This window comes from Coffea eugenioides, chromosome 2 (assembly GCF_003713205.1).
Source record: "Coffea eugenioides isolate CCC68of chromosome 2, Ceug_1.0, whole genome shotgun sequence".
NCBI classification, from domain to species: Eukaryota; Viridiplantae; Streptophyta; class Magnoliopsida; order Gentianales; family Rubiaceae; genus Coffea; species Coffea eugenioides.
In genome coordinates, this window is record NC_040036.1 from 30,168,975 (window position 1) to 30,186,332 (window position 17,358).

The 17,358-nt window shown below is 37.0% G+C and overlaps 1 non-coding gene across 1 annotated transcript; it reads left to right on the plus strand.

The window, feature by feature from the left end:
• The first annotated feature begins 14,939 nt into the window (after positions 1-14,939).
• Positions 14,940-15,046, plus strand: LOC113764319. Its single transcript, XR_003467590.1, has one exon. It is a non-coding gene; the product is annotated as a small nucleolar RNA R71 (small nucleolar RNA).
• The last annotated feature ends 2,312 nt before the right edge of the window (positions 15,047-17,358 follow it).

Genomic DNA, 17,358 nt, shown 5'->3' on the forward strand with positions numbered 1-17,358 from the left:
CTCCAAGTGAAAGTATCATTAAGATCAATACAGATGCAGCAATCTCAGCAAGCATGATCAGAACAAGACTGGGATTGTAACAAGGAATTGAACTGGAAAAATAGTCAAAGTCTGGGGGTGTGAAAAAAACAACGAAAAGGGAATGCAATGATAGAGGAAGCAAAGTTGATAAGAAGGGCTCTGATCATGGCTAAGGATGCAAGGTGGCAGTAGATTGTGATCCAGTCAGATCGTAAAGCTATAGTAGAAAAAATCCAAGGAAAGAATGAGGATCAATATTCTAAGTGAGATGTTTGTCCACTTAGAATAAATATTTTGAGTGAGATGTTTGTCCATTGTACCTTCTCATTTGTATATAGAACTGGAAATAGGTGTGCTCATACTCTTGCTCAATTTGCAATGAAGCTAACCTTTAATATTAATTGGGATTCAAGCTTCCCCTTGTGGCTAAATAACTATGCACAGGATGATATTAGGGTGGTCACCCTCCTTTGACTTTTGGAACTGAACTTATGATATATATATATAGTAAATCTTATATACACTGGCAGTATATACACTATCATCGTTTGACTCATGATATGTGTGCAAAGATTAATCCATATATATATATATATATATATCGACCATCCATCCAAAGATGCTCGGGGCGGACACATAGATGATGAATAGGGGGGTTACATCTCATTCATCCGAAAGATAGGTGGTTGAGATTTACTCGACCCAATATCATGGATGGCTATGATTGAAGGTGCATCAATTTGCGAACTATTTGTGATGTAAATTGATGCACCGTGTAATATTACATCACAAATAGTTCGCAAATTGATGCACCTTCAATCATAGCCATTCATGATATTGGATAAAGTAAATCTCAATCATCTATCCTTCTAATGAATAACAAGTATCCTTCTAATGAATAACAAGTGGCCCCCTTATCCATAGTGCACCGCCTTGAGCGTTCGGCCACGTGACAAAAGGGCCACTGGACTTTTTACCACCTATTTTGACAAACAAAAAAAAAAAAAGAAGAGGAAGGTGCCACAATTTTGCATCACCCACTTTTTTGTGGCCCAGCTATGTCAATGTCTCCCTAATCTCTTCCTCACCTACCACTCCTAATCTTTTTCCCTCTTTTTGGCACAAGAAAGAGAAAGTCTTTTTTTTTTTTTTTTGCCGTGGGGGAGGGTGGAGTGTTAAGAAAGAGAATGCAATGAGCAGAACATACAATACAAAGAAAAATCTTGTGATATTTGGAATATTTTAAGAATTGAAACGACCTAAATACAAGAATTTTGAATACTTTACACCTCAAACTTTCAATTTTAGATATTTTACATTCTAAATTCTCTAGTTTGTTTTATGTAAATCCAATCACTGACAACTTCAGCAAAATTAATTGCATAGAGGATTCAACAATTCAATGACAATGTGCTAAAAATAGACAAACGGTACTAAGTTGTTGTAGCAAAACAAAATAATACATTGTCATTAATTTGCAATATTTTTTATCTTGTTAAATATTGCTAATAATGTTAGTAATTGAGATCATATAAATCAATAATAATGTGTTGAAAGTGGTCAAAAAAGCTAAGGAACCATAGTTATAAAAAAAAACTGTACATCAATATTAATTTTTATCATCTTTTATCTCATTAATTTTGTGAATGTAATCATTGGGTGAATTTAAATGGGATAAATTTGAGAATTTAAGGTGCAAAGTATCCAAATTAAGAGTTTAGAGTGCAACGTATCTAAAATTGAACTTTTATGCTGCAAAGTAAAAAAGTGGTATAAGTTTAGAAGTGCAAAGTGCAGCTAATCCAAAAATTTATGACAAATTTTTGGGTCATTTCAAGATTCTAATTATGCTAGTTCTTTTCCAATATCAGAACTACTTGATTCCTACTCGATGCTCCATTAGCTGTCAAAAACAACAAATAAATACATAAATTAGTCTGTGGATCATGGAGAAGAAAGCAAATATGTGAGCTTATAAGTTTCTCCAATACGAACCGCTAGGGAACATTGCATTTGCTTTTGAACAAGCAATGTCGATTAATGGGATGACAGTTGTGTTGGATCCTTAATCCAATATTGGACTTATATGTGAATAATTATGTGTTGCAAACTGTCAATTAAGATTAAACCCAATTAAAGTGATCAAATATAGTTTGGGCTTAATGTATCTAATAGGATGTGTGCCCTTAATGTGTAGAGACTTGAGGGCTCCTATTTATATGATGGACTGAAATAGGGTTCCAAAGAGTAACAGGAATGTTACCTATAAATAGGGTTGTGGTCCCCAGGTCACACGCATCATTATTTTTGTCGTATTTTCTAGTACTACAGAATATAATTCTTCCCTGATATCCCATCGTCAGGAAAGATACCAGAGAGATACTAAAGGGCTTTCTTAAGGATCAACGAATACGTGTTGACCTGCAAGACCACCCCAATACCCTTGGAGATTCATATATCAGTTTATCGATATGAATCCAGGTACGCTTCCGCTATTTTATCAGTAATTTATTTCTTAATAATCGCCATGTAGATTTTAGATTTAATAGATGATGGTTTTCACCAATGGTTTAATTTAGGCAATCACCCTAACAAACATCACTTGATAAAATTTAAAATACCATTATCGAGACGCTTGTTTGAGCCTATAGATGAATTTTTTAAATTTGCAAACCATATTCTTTGGATCTCCTGAAACAAAGTTTTTTTGCTGCACCATATAAATTGTTTCATCAATATTACCATTGAGAAACGCTGTCTTACATCCATCTGATGTAACTCAAGATCGAAATGCGTCACCAATGCCATGATAATTCTAAAAGAGTCCTTTGAAGAGACTGGAGAGAATGTTTCTTTATAGTTAATACCTTTTTTTGGTGTAAATTTCTTGGCGACAAGACGGGTTTTGTATCTTTCCACATTGCCTTTCGAATCCCTTTTGATTTTAAATATCCATTTACAACCAATGGGTTTCGCTTCTTCTGGCAATGGGATAAGATTCCAAATTTCATTGTCCTTCATGGATTTAATCTCCTCATTCATGGCATCGATCCATTTTTGAGAATTTGAACTTTACATGGCTTGACGGAAGTTGATTGGATCATCTTCCATCAATCCAGAGTCATCCTCATGTTCTTGGAGAAAAACAATGTAATCATCTAGTACTACACTTCTCCATTCTCTAGTGAATCTTCTTAATGGCACTGGTTCTTAGAGAGGAAGAGTTTGTTCTTCTATAACAGTTTGTTCTTCGACATTATCTTGATTTGTCATGTCATGATCTTGTTTAGGAATAGGATCCTGAACAAGATCAATGACACTTGTGGGAATATTAATATATTCCTCTTTAAAGACAATGTCCCTTACTGTATTTTCTCCCCCAAACACGACATCCTCAAAAAATCGGACATTTCCTGTTTCAAAAATTAATTTAGTTATGGGATCATAAAACTTGTAATCTCTGGATCTTTCAGAGTATCCAATAAAATAACAACTAACTGTCTTTTAGTCCAGTTTCTTTTCATTTGGCCTGTAAGGCCTTGCTTCAACTGGACACCCGCAAACATGCAGATGCTTTAAATTGGACTTTTTTCCTGTCCAAAACTCATAAGGGGTTTTGATAGTTGCTTTAGTTGGAACTCTATTAAGGATATATGCTGCAGTCTTAAGAGCTTCACCCCAAAGTGACTCTGGTAAGGTAGAATGACATATCATACTCCTTACCGTGTCTTTAAGCGTTCTATTTCGTCTTTCAGTTATATCATTCATAGTGGATGAACCCGGCATAATGTACTGTGGGACGATACCGCATTCTTCTAGGTATTTAGCAAATGGTCCTGGGCGTTGTTCACCTGAACCGTCATATCTACCATAGTACTCATCACCACGGTCAAATCTGACGCTTTTAATTCTTTTGTTGAGATGATTCTCAATTTCAACCTTAAAATTTTTGAACACGTCCAGTGACTGTGACTTTTCTGAAATGAGATATATGTAGCCATATCTTGAAAAATCGTTTATGAATGTTATTGACGGGTTCTTTTTGTATCAATGCAAGTTTAATTCCGATTTTACACCCGTTGGACTGCAAGTATACAGGTCGCAATTGTAGTACAAGATGTGTATCGGGTCGATCCCACGAGGAGCAATTTAAACAATTACTAAGCCCTTGTTCTCTCTATTATTTAGATTTACAATTAATTTTTGAGCAGAGAAAGTCTAATGCTGTAATCTACAAATCTGATATACAAATCTAGTTTAACAAATGCTGAAAGCAAATAGAGAAATTTCACTTAATGAAGATTCTAGGGATATAGATTCCACTTATGGCATAAACTACACAAATGAATGGATTTACTTCCTGCTATTATTCTTGCTTAACCAGAGATTTATTTCCAAGATTACCAAGTCTCATTTCCATGATGAAATGGCTTAGAGCAATATAGATTTCCCTATTTCCATGGTGAAATACTACTACAACTCTGTTTTAATTCATGAAATACTAAGTAATCCACTTAAGTGTATTTCTATTTTCATGAACATACAACTCAAGCTCTACTCATGTGTTTCCATTGTTATTACCAATTCTCATTGAACAATAACAACTGTAAACAAGTTATTGGTGATCAATCAATAACAAGAAATCACAGCTACACAAGTAGACAAGTTAACTCAAGATATAACAAGTGTAAATCACATTCAATTAGTATTATTTAGCCATAAGTTTCATCTACTCCCTAGATGAAGGAGTTTAGCTACTCATGAATGATTTAACAATCAAACTCACAAGTTTATTAATGCAAAACATCATAAAGTACAAGTATAAGAAAGATAAAAGAAAGCTTAGCCAATTGAAGGTGAAGCTCTCCAATTCCTGCTATGTTCTTGCACAATATGATTACAAGTGAAACTCTCCAAAAAAATGCTTCTCCAAGTACTCCTCTCTAGATAGAAAACTTGTTGCAAGAAGGAAAACTAGCTACGTCTGGAGATACTGGCTTCTCCCTTGTGTTTCTGCATAAAAGGTGGTAGAAATTCCATTTCTCTCACTTCATAATTTCCTCCACTTAGATTTTGTTAAAAGAAGTCAAATATATGATGTTCCTTTTGTCCACACTCATTTGGTCTTCTCTTTTATTGCAGAAGCATGTGCCACCGATTTCTGTCCCTCAAAATAGCTGTAAAAGTTGTGAGAAAGGTAAAGAAAAACGGCTGTGCCACTTGCTGAGGAGAGAGACAGATCCGAGCCTCGGATCCGAGGAGTGATAATGGATCCGAGCTCGGATTATAGGATCCGAGGCATTCCCATCATGGATCCGAGGTCGGATCGTCCTGACCTCGGATACACTCCGCCAGAAGTACAGACGAGGGGTCGGATCCCTCTTGTACACACGGATCCGAGCTCGGATCCGTGTTAAGCAATTTTTCCAGTTTTTCACTTCTTCCCTTTTTCTACATTTTTGCTCCCAATTTCTTGTGTACTTTGTCCTCTGGATGACCCTGAGATTTCTTTCAACTTGTGCATGAATTTCATACATCAATTACCTTCACAATTTCACAAAATTAACGCATTAATCCACTCATTTATCAATTTCTTAACCCTTAAACAATATTTAAGCACTTATCACCAAAAGAGTTCAAATATGGCTTTAATCTTCTCAAAACATGCCAAAAATTAATGCCAAATTCGTACTAAATGTACGTTAAATATTCACTTATCAAATTCCCCCACACTTGAATCATTGCTTGTCCTCAAGCACTTTTACACAAAACTTACTTCAATGATTCAATAGATAAAGCAATATACGTACTTTTGTCAAATTTAATTCCTAAAAAACTTAGAAACCAATCATTATGCCATTTCTCAAATTACACTAAATACTCATAATATTTAATTAAAGAAAAATAATTATACCCTAATTTTAACAAATTCAACTCAATCTCTCATTCTATCCTAATTCTACAAATAAGTAAATCACATAGTCAATTCTATGGCCTTCCTCATTCCAACACTCAACAATTTAGAGGGATTTATTCTCAATTCATTTTATTTAAATAGTGAAAAAGTCTTTTTACGCGAAAATCAACACTTTTAGGTGAAAATTCCCGGTTACTCGACATTTCACTTATTTAAATAGCTAAGCCTACTCTTAATTCCAATACCTTTTTACGCGAATGTCGACATTTGTAAATGCCAACCCCCGGTTACTCAGTATGTGAATCATTGGAGTAAAATAATAATAATAATAAATTTTTTTTTTAACAGAATCCGTTTCTTTTTCCCTCTAAATATAAATAAAGGAAGAATTTGGCCTTTTCTTTGACTATATCAATCACTTACTTATAAAATTAAGTAAAAATGATAAATATCATTAATCTTGCAAAAATCTAAGCATAATTTTTCTTATTTAACCAAATATACTTTCTAAAATGTAAAAATCTTACTTGCATAATAATTCATTCCAAGCCAAATAAGAATTAAACTTTTCCAAAATACACATAGCATTTTATCCAATGGAAGAATTAAACACTTAAAATTTTAACATTTTGGCCATTTAATTGGAAGAATTGCAATGAAATATTGGAAATTATTTTAGAAAAATTTTGGCAGAGTTTCCCCATAAAAATAGATGAAACTCCCTGCCAACAACCTCAATTTCACAAAAATTATCCTCATGACAATATCTCCAAATATAATTCCAACATTTTTGAGCTATAAACAACTAAAATCATGCATTTCAAGACACAATCGCCCATAAGATAGAGTAATCCCTCCCCCACACTTAAAGTCTACAATGTCCTCATTGTAGAGGAAGGTAAAAGAACTGAAACTTCCCTCAAATAGGTGGTGATGCCATTTTGAAGCCCTTAATCATCACGATCATCCATTTTCTGTCCAAAATGAGACAACAAGGGTACCAAATACCATAAGTAGCACAAGATGATTCAACTAAAAAATCTACAAGTGTCTTAACAAAGGAAAAGAAAAATAAATAAAGACATAAAAGATCAAATCCGCTAAGTAGCGTCATGGCTGCTCGAAACGAGGGTCTACTGCCTCCTCGGCTCCATGAGGACCCTGTGAGGTACCAATATGGCCCTCCTCCTGATGAGGTGTCGGAGTAGGAGACCGTCGGATATGGAAATGATCCTCGATCGCACGAAGACGGCGATCATGGCGGTCGAGGCGCTCAGTCATCATCTGCTCCGTCTGGTCAATGCGCTCGACGACTCGCGTCTCCATACAGCAAATAGCATTGAGAAGCTCTTGCCACTTGGAGCGCGGTTGAGGAGGTGGTCGCGGAATCGGAGGAGGAAGAGTCTGCTGTGCCTCCGTCTCTTGAGTTTCCGCTTGTGGTTCAGTGTGAGGCGGAGGCTGAGTGGAAGTCGATGCTTCTCCTGTGTCCCGGACCAAGGCAGCTCGAAGATCCGTAGAAATACCCAAGGATTTGAGTATAGAAGTGTTTACCTCCTCGGCCGACCTAGTTACCACCGCTCTCTCGGTTCCACGAGGAACCTTGAGCTTCTCAAACACGAGGGATAGCAGTCGAGGGAATCCGAAGCAAGTCTCGCCGGCCCTCATGCGAGCTGTGGTCCGCATATAGATGATGATAATGCTGGGTAGAGGAATACCGGTCAACTGCGCACCCACACCATGCATCATCTTGTCCAAGAAGTAGAGATCACTGTTGCGGAGCTCCCGTTTTCCACTTCTTTTTGGTACCACATTGAAGGCAAAGAGGTAGAAAATCAAGTGGTACCTATGCTCGAAGGAATCGGCGTAAACTGTAAGTTTCTTTGCAGTTCCTCTCTCTCGATACTGGCCCTTTAGGCGTCCAACCGCCTCTCCCACCTGCCAAGGGTCTCGAGCCGTGAACTCCTTGGTCAATTTGACATCTTCGCCTGCATCTTTGAGTTGGACGAAGCTTCTCAGTGTATCTCGATTGAGAGTCACTCTCCTGCCTCGAACCCATGAGACGATGAGGTTGCCACTGTGGCTCTGCTTGTTCTCCACATTGGCGTAGAACTCCCGCACCAAGTTGGGGTAGTAGTACTTGGGCAACTGAAGGATGTTCTCCCATCCAAGTCGCTTGAATGCTGTCGAAATGTGATAATGCGCATCCACCTCCGGTGCCAAATGTTTTTCGATTATGATCTCCTTGTCCAGTCCGGCTTCATACCACTGTTGGTTTTCAAGCGAGGTGAATCGTGTGGTATCGTAGTCCGGCGGTGGCTCGGCACGGCTAGTAGACGCGGTCTTCCGGCGAGAGCGAGGTGGCGGCTCCGGCGAAGGAGATTCTTCCTCAGGTGACTTCTCATGCAAAGAGGGTGTGTGTTCCTCACTTGAGGAAGGAGTAGGAGTACGAATGCGAGCCCTCCTTGTGCGAGTCATAGTTCCCCTTCAAAAATAAGATGAACATTCATTAGAAATCATAGAAACTTGCTCACATATGTGAAATGAGAATTTAAGAAAATTTCGGCAGAGTTTCCCCTTAAAAAAAAAGGTTAAACTCCCTGCCAAAATGTACCCAAAATTAAACAAATAACTTCCTAACAATTCTCAAATCCAATTCCCACATTTAGAAAGGATATTCCCAATAAAGGAATCATTTCATGCATATTAAGTGCTAACAATTGAAAAGTGTATCCGTTTGCAAGAATGACACTCAAACACTTGAGAATATCTCCAATCCAATTCATAACACTCAATTTACATTCACATGAGTTCCAATTCATCCAAACAAATGCTACTTATCTCAAGTAAAAGTGGTTCAATGTGCTTAACTTGATCGGAAACACACTCTTTTACCCCATGAGCTATTGTTCGAATGATGATATATCATTTTCAATTGATATGACAGTGATTTATGCTCCTCAGAACAAGTTCATATATTTAATGAAAGCAAAATTCAAGAGTATAAATCACTAAAATGCTCAAGCCCAAAAATTGAGAAAAATTCTTAAAAAAATATCACCAAATCCATAGTTTTCTCAAAAATAAGCATGAAGATATTAGTAACAATCTATTTAAGCACAATGTAGCACAATTGTATCAAGAAATTCCAACAAATATGCATTTATCATAATATTCCCAAAAACTAGAAATATGTAAAATAAGAATTATAAAATGTCAAAGAAATTCGCAAATTGTTACCTCAAATGTGTAGATTGATGGTGGACGATGAAAATGATGCAAAAACTGACACAGAAACGAGCCAAAATACCCCCCAAATTGAAGAATTTCCGTTCGGCCAAAATCCCCTTTTCGAAGATCAAAACCCACAAAATTGATGTTTTTGCTACAAAATTGTTAAGGGTTTATATTCACAAGAGTGTTTGGGATGTTTTTGTGTTGAAGGATTAGAGGTTAAACGGATGAAATGGAAGAATAGAAAGGGGAACTAGGGTTTCGGGGAGAGAGAATGAGAGGAAAGCTGGAAAATGAGGAACCGAACCCTCGGTTCCACACATATCGCAAACCGATCCGAGGTCGGATCCGTTCTGGAAGGCCTCGGATCCGACAGGGCTCGGATCAGTCTCAACAGAAACACAGACGATCCCTCGGATCTATCTGGGTTGGCAAAGATCCGAGCTCGGATCTATTGATCCGAGGTCGTATCTGTCTGGGTTTTTTAGGATCCGAGCTCGGATCCATATTTCTCTGCACTTTACTGCAGAAACTGCAATTTTTTTTCCTTTTCCGGCCAATTCCAAAATACACATTGGACAAACCTGTTATCAATTCTAACCTCCCACGCACATGCAATATACCTTAAACACAATATCCATCCTTTCAAAACACAACAAACACATTTACATTGAAAATCAAGGGGTGAGGTTCTTTGATCATTTTTGCATTTTTATATCAAAATGGCATTTTTGAGCATTAAATACACATCAAATGAATCCATGAACCTTTATAACCATGGTATCACCAAAACTCACTTGAATTGCACAATGTATGTATAGGCATAGAAATTTTAAGCACTTAAAACGCGATTTGGTAAGAAAAACTCCCTGCCAACATGTTCTTCAAGTGCACCTCCAAGATGGATGATAAAACTCCCTTATCTCCTACAAACAAGTGAAATACATCTAATTAATCCATTAAATCACACCAAAATGTAAGAAACACAAAAAAAAACAAATACACTATTATTATTGGGTTGCCTCCCAACAAGCGCTTTTGTTTATAGTCGTTGGCTCGACTCTCCTATAATTTCTTCAACTCTCCATTGCATTTTCTAAGGAGTAAATTACTCCTTTAGGAACCTGTTCTCCGGCCAAATACAACTTCAATCTTTGGCCATTTACTTTGAATGGGGCACCATTTTCACCCTTTATTTCCACTGCTCCATATGGGAACATGCTAACCACCTCAAATGGCCCGGACCATCGAGATTTAAGCTTTCCAGGGAATAATTTTAGCCTTGAGTTAAATAGTAACACCTTTTGCCCTTCTTCAAAGTGTTTAGGAAGAATGTGCTTATCATGCCAAAATTTCACCCTTTCTTTATAAATCTTGGCATTCTCATATGAGATTAGCCGCGATTCCTCCAATTCACTTAACTCAAGCATTCTCTTCTCACCTGCAGATTTAAAATCAAAATTAATAGCCTTAACAGCCCAATAAGCTTTATGTTCTATTTCTACAGGTAAATGACATGCTTTCCCATAAACCAGCTTATATGGAGACATTCCCAATAGAGTTTTAAATGCCGTTCTATATGCCCATAAAGCGTCTTCAAGCTTATTTGACCAATCTTTCCTCGAGCGGTTAACCGTTTTCTCTAAAATGAGCTTAATTTCCCGGTTGGCCAACTCCGCTTGGCCATTGGCTTGAGGATGATAAGGGAGTGACTTTTTATGCCTGCATCCATATTTAAGCAACAAAGTGTCAATGATTTTATTGCAAAAATGCTTACCTTCATCGCTTATTATTGCCTTTGGGACTCCGAATCTGTAAAATATGTTCCGCTTAAGGAACTTAAATACAACTTTAGCATCATTAGTTTGTGAAGGAATGGCCTCCACCCATTTGGAAACATAATCGACTGCTAAGAGAATGTACTTATTATTATATGAACTCGGAAATGGTCCCATAAAATCAATACCCCATACATCAAATAACTCAACTTCCAAGAACGTAGTCAGGGGCATTTCATTTTTTCGAGATATATTTCCAGTTCTTTGGCATGCATCACAATTTTTAACATATTCCCTAGCATCTCGGTACATAGTTGGCCAATAAAATCCTGATTGCCATACCTTTGCCACAGTCTTTGAAGTACTGAAATGACCACCTGTTTCAAGGTTATGACAATGATATAAAACATTATGTACCTCATCTTCAGGAATACATCTACGTATCATACCATCGGCACAATGTCTGTATAGCAATGGTTCCTCCCAAAAGTAACTTTTGACGTCATGTAAGAATTTCTTCTTTTGATGATAATTAAACCCCTTTTGAATCTCTCCACTGACCAAGTAGTTAGCAAAATCTGCATACCATGGAGAATTTCTAAGTGCTAGGACAAACTCATCCGGAAAATTCTCTTGAATTGGAACCTGATCTTTGATTGGGATATATTCCAAACGTGATAAATGATCTGCAACTAGATTCTCCGATCCCTTTTTGTCTTTTATCTCCACATCAAATTCCTGCAATAAAAGAATCCACCGAATTAGTCTAGGTTTTGCATCCTTCTTATGCAGCAAATATTTAAGAGCTGAATGGTCCGTATATATAATAACTTTAGATCCTACTAAATAGGATCTAAATTTGTCCAAAGCAAATATCACTGCCAATAGCTCTTTTTCTGTCGTTGCATAATTGAGTTGTGCCTCATTTAGCAACTTGCTAGCATAGTAAATGACGTGCAATCGTCCTTCTTTCTTTTGTCCCAAAACTGCTCCAACCGCATAATCACTTGCATCACACATCAATTCAAATGGTAGTGACCAATCAGGCGAAGTTATAATTGGGGCCGAAATCAATTCCTTCTTCAACCTTTCAAATGCAACCAAACAATTGTCATCAAATTGAAAAGGAGAATCTTTACATAATAAATCACATAATGGCTTTACTATTTTAGAAAAATCTTTAATAAAACGTCTATAAAAGCCAGCATGTCCTAAAAAACTCCTTATCCCCTTGACATTGCTTGGGGGTGGCAATTTTTCGATGACTTCTATTTTGGCTTGATCCACCTCAATTCCCTTGGAGGAAATCTTGTGTCCTAAGACAATTCCTTCTTTTACCATAAAATGACATTTCTCCCAATTCAGTACAAGATTTGTTTCCTCGCATCTCTGCAAAATCAATTCCAAATTATGAAGACACTGATCAAAAGATGAACCATACACAGAAAAATCATCCATAAATATCTCCATAATTTTCTCAATATAATCAGAAAAAATAGCCATCATGCATCGTTGAAAAGTTGCGGGAGCATTGCATAACCCAAATGGCATTCTTCTAAAGGCAAAAGTGCCATAAGGACATGTAAATGTGGTCTTCTCTTGATCCTCTGGAGTTATAGCTATTTGATTATATCCTGAAAAACCATCAAGAAAACAGTAAAATTCATATCCAGCTATTCGCTCCAATAATTGATCAAGAAATGGTAAGGGAAAATGATCTTTTCTTGTTACCGTATTTAACTTACGATAATCAATACACACTCTCCACCCTACCACAAGTCTAGATGGAATTAATTCATCATTTTTACCCACGATTGTAGTCATTCCACCCTTCTTTGGTACCACATGAATTGGACTAATCCAAACACTATCGGAGATAGGAAAAACTATACCTGCGTCAAGCCATTTAAGAATTTCATTTCTTACCACCTCTTTAATGTTTGGATTGAGTCTTCTTTGTGTTTCCACCACTGGTTTGCAATTGTCCTCCAATAAAATTCGATGCATGCATATAGAAGGACTTATACCTTTAATGTCTGAAATTGTCCATCCAATTGCCTTCTTACGCCTTCTTAGAACTCTTAACAACTTTGCACACTGTTCATCATCAAGGTCAGCACTAACAATTACAGGTAAAGTTTTATTTTCTCCAAGAAATTCATACCTTAGATGAGTCGGAAGTGGCTTGAGCTCTAACCTTGGAGGTTCAATTTCTGAAGGTTGTGAAAACCCTTTTCCTTGGCCAAGACTTTCATACAAATTACCCCTTTTATAAGGTGCTTGAAAATCCAAGTACTTGGCCAATTCTTCAATTTCTTCACAAACATCTTCTTGCTTACCTAAACTCATTAAACAATACTCAAGAGGATCTAAGTCAAAGTTGACTTGACTCATCTCTTGGGTTAGTTTATCAATTGTGCCAATAGAATAAGCATGATCGGTAAAAGAAGGGTATTTTTCCATTTCATTCAAATTAAATTCTACCTCTTCTTCACCTACTTGAAACTTGAGCTTGCCATTTTTGACATCAATAATAGTACCTGCAGTAGCTAGAAATGGTCTACCTAGAATAATTGGCATAGATATATCTTCTTCCATATCTAATACCACAAAATCCACTGGAATGATAAATTTTCGAACTTTTATCAATACATTCTCCAACACTCCCAATGGATATCTAATAGACCGATCCGCTAGTTGCAAAGTAATATTAGTGCGTTTAAGCTCATGCAAACCCAATTGTCTAGCCACCGTTAAAGGTATTAATGATACACTAGCACCAAGATCACACAATGCCTTAGAAAAATCAACGTTACCTATGGTGCAAGGTATAGAAAAACTCCCTGGATCCTTCAACTTCGGTGGTAGCTTATTTTGAATAATTGCACTACATTCCTCTGTTAATGCTATTGTTTCGCAGTCTTCCAACTTTCTTTTTCTAGTCATGATTTCCTTGAGAAATTTCGCATAAGACGGAATCTGCAAAATAGCATCGGCAAAAGGAATATTAATGTGCAATTGTTTGAAAAGTTTAACAAATTTTTCAAAATCTTTATCAAACTTATTTTGCTTTAATCTTTGTGGAAATGGAACCGCAGGGGGTATTGGAATGGTAGCGGAAGATGATGGTTGATTTTCTCTTGATTTCTCCCGGCTATTTTCTTCCACTATCGCCTCTTGGTTCCTCTGCTTTTCTTCTTGTTTTTCATTCTCATCTTTGTCAACTTCCATCACTGGAGGATCTTCTAATTGCTTACCACTACGAAGAGTAATGGCTTTCACATGCTCCTTAGGATTGACCTCTGTTTTGCTAGGTAATTCGCCTTGATTTCGATTATTCAACGAACTAGCAATTTGACCAATTTGGACCTCTACATTCCTGTACATTGTAGTGAGTTGGTCCAACCTTCCTTCTACTCGCTCAAATCTGTGTAACTTTTGCGAGCTTTTCCACTGCCATCTCCCAACCAGGTTTAGTTTCAGCTTGTTGTTGCCTTGATTGAAATCCCGGTGGATTGGTTGGCCTTGGTTGATTTCCTTGATCCTTCCATCCGAAGTTTGGATGATTTCTCCATCCCGGATTGTAAGTATTCGAGTAGGGGTTATTTTGAGCATTACGATTGTAATTATTGACGAATTGTACCTGTTCAGAATCGACACACTCATTAGTGTCATGTTCACCTCCACATACAGAACATCATGCTACATGTGCATTAGATGATCTTGGACCTTGTCTACTTAGCAATTTCATCACATTATTCATTTGAGCACTCAGCATATTGAGAGTGTCCATTTCTATCATACCTGCGTGACGTCTTGTATTACCTCTCTCATTGGCCCATTGGTAGTTATTTGCTGCCATTTCTTCTATCAAATTATGAGCTTCTTGGGGTGTTTTACCCATTAAAGCTCCACCTGCAGCTGCATCGATCATAGTTTTAGTAGAAAAAACTAAACCATTATAGAAGGTTTGTATGATTAACCACTCCGGCAGTCCATGATGTGGACATTTCCGAAGCAAATCTCTAAACCTTTCCCATGCCTCATATAATGATTCACCTTCCAATTGGCTAAAACTAGTGATATCCATTCTAAGCTTAGCAGTCTTACCTGGTGGAAAATACTTATTTAAGAATGCTCTTGATAATTCATCCCATCCAGTGAAAGTATTGGGAGCATGAGAGTGTAGCCAAAGTTTGGCCTTATCTCTCAATGAAAATGGGAACAATCTTAGCCTTATAGCATCATCACTAACTCCATTCATTTTAATTGTATCACAAATTTCCAAGAATGTAGCTAAGTGTGTATTAGGATCTTCTACTGCATTACCTCCAAATTGAGATTGTTGAACCATTTGGATAAGTGATGGTTTAATCTCAAAGTTGTTAGCATTTACCGCAGGCCTTGCTATGCTCGTTTGTGAACCTTGTGTTCCCGGTATAGTAAAATCTCGCAGAACTCGCCTATTTAAGTCATTTTCCGCCATTTCTTCTTCAAATGGTAATTCTATCAAGATATCTTCTATTGGCTGCCAAACCTCTTGTTCCTCTTGATGCAGTGTATTCCTCCTTTGTCTCCGCAATGTTCTTTCAATTTCAGGATCAAAATGTGCAACTTCTCTATTTGATCGGTGCATGCACTACAAATAAAAATAAGAGAAATTTTTGCAGTTTTAATTCAACAACTTGGATAAAAACAATGAAAATGTCTAAATTAATAGAGATGACTAGGCCCTAATATTGACGCTCCCCGGCAACGGCGCCAAAAACTTGACGGGTTCTTTTTGTATCAATGCAAGTTTAATTCCGATTTTACACCCGTTGGACTGCAAGTATACAGGTCGCAATTGTAGTACAAGATGTGTATCGGGTCGATCCCACGAGGAGCAATTTAAACAATTACTAAGCCCTTGTTCTCTCTATTATTTAGATTTACAATTAATTTTTGAGCAGAGAAAGTCTAATGCTGTAATCTACAAATCTGATATACAAATCTAGTTTAACAAATACTGAAAGCAAATAGAGAAATTTCACTTAATGAAGATTCTAGGGATATAGATTCCACTTATGGCATAAACTACACAAATGAATGGATTTACTTCCTGCTATTATTCTTGCTTAACCAGAGATTTATTTCCAAGATTACCAAGTCTCATTTCCATGATGAAATGGCTTAGAGCAATATAGATTTCCCTATTCCCATGGTGAAATACTACTACAACTCTGTTTTAATTCATGAAATACTAAGTAATCTACTTAAGTGTATTTCTATTTTCATGAACATACAACTCAAGCTCTACTCATGTGTTTCCATTGTTATTACCAATTCTCATTGAACAATAACAACTGTACACAAGTTATTGGTGATCAATCAATAACAAGAAATCACAGCTACACAAGTAGACAAGTTAACTCAAGATATAACAAGTGTAAATCACATTCAATTAGTATTATTCAGCCATAAGTTTCATCTACTCCCTAGATGAAGGAGTTTAGCTACTCATGAATGATTTAACAATCAAACTCACAAGTTTATTAATGCAAAACATCATAAAGTACAAGTATAAGAAAGATAAAAGAAAGCTTAGCCAATTGAAGGTGAAGCTCTCCAATTCCTGCTATGTTCTTGCACAATATGATTACAAGTGAAACTCTCCAAAAAAATGCTTCTCCAAGTACTCCTCTCTAGATAGAAAACTTGTTGCAAGAAGGAAAACTAGCTACGTCTGGAGATACTGGCTTCTCCCTTGTGTTTCTGCATAAAAGGTGGTAGAAATTCCATTTCTCTCACTTCATAATTTCCTCCACTTAGATTTTGTTAAAAGAAGTCAAATATATGATGTTCCTTTTGTCCACACTCATTTGGTCTTCTCTTTTATTGCAGAAGCATGTGCCACCGATTTCTGTCCCTCAAAATAGCTGTAAAAGTTGTGAGAAAGGTAAAGAAAAACGGCTGTGCCACTTGCTGAGGAGAGAGACAGATCCGAGCCTCGGATCCGAGGAGTGATAATGGATCCGAGCTCGGATTATAGGATCCGAGGCATTCCCATCATGGATCCGAGGTCGGATCGTCCTGACCTCGGATACACTCCGCCAGAAGTACAGACGAGGGGTCGGATCCCTCTTGTACACACGGATCCGAGCTCGGATCCGTGTTAAGCAATTTTTCCAGTTTTTCACTTCTTCCCTTTTTCTACATTTTTGCTCCCAATTTCTTGTGTACTTTGTCCTCTGGATGACCCTGAGATTTCTTTCAACTTGTGCATGAATTTCATACATCAATTACCTTCACAATTTCACAAAATTAACGCATTAATCCACTCATTTATCAATTTCTTAACCCTTAAACAATATTTAAGCACTTATCACCAAAAGAGTTCAAATATGGCTTTAATCTTCTCAAAACATGCCA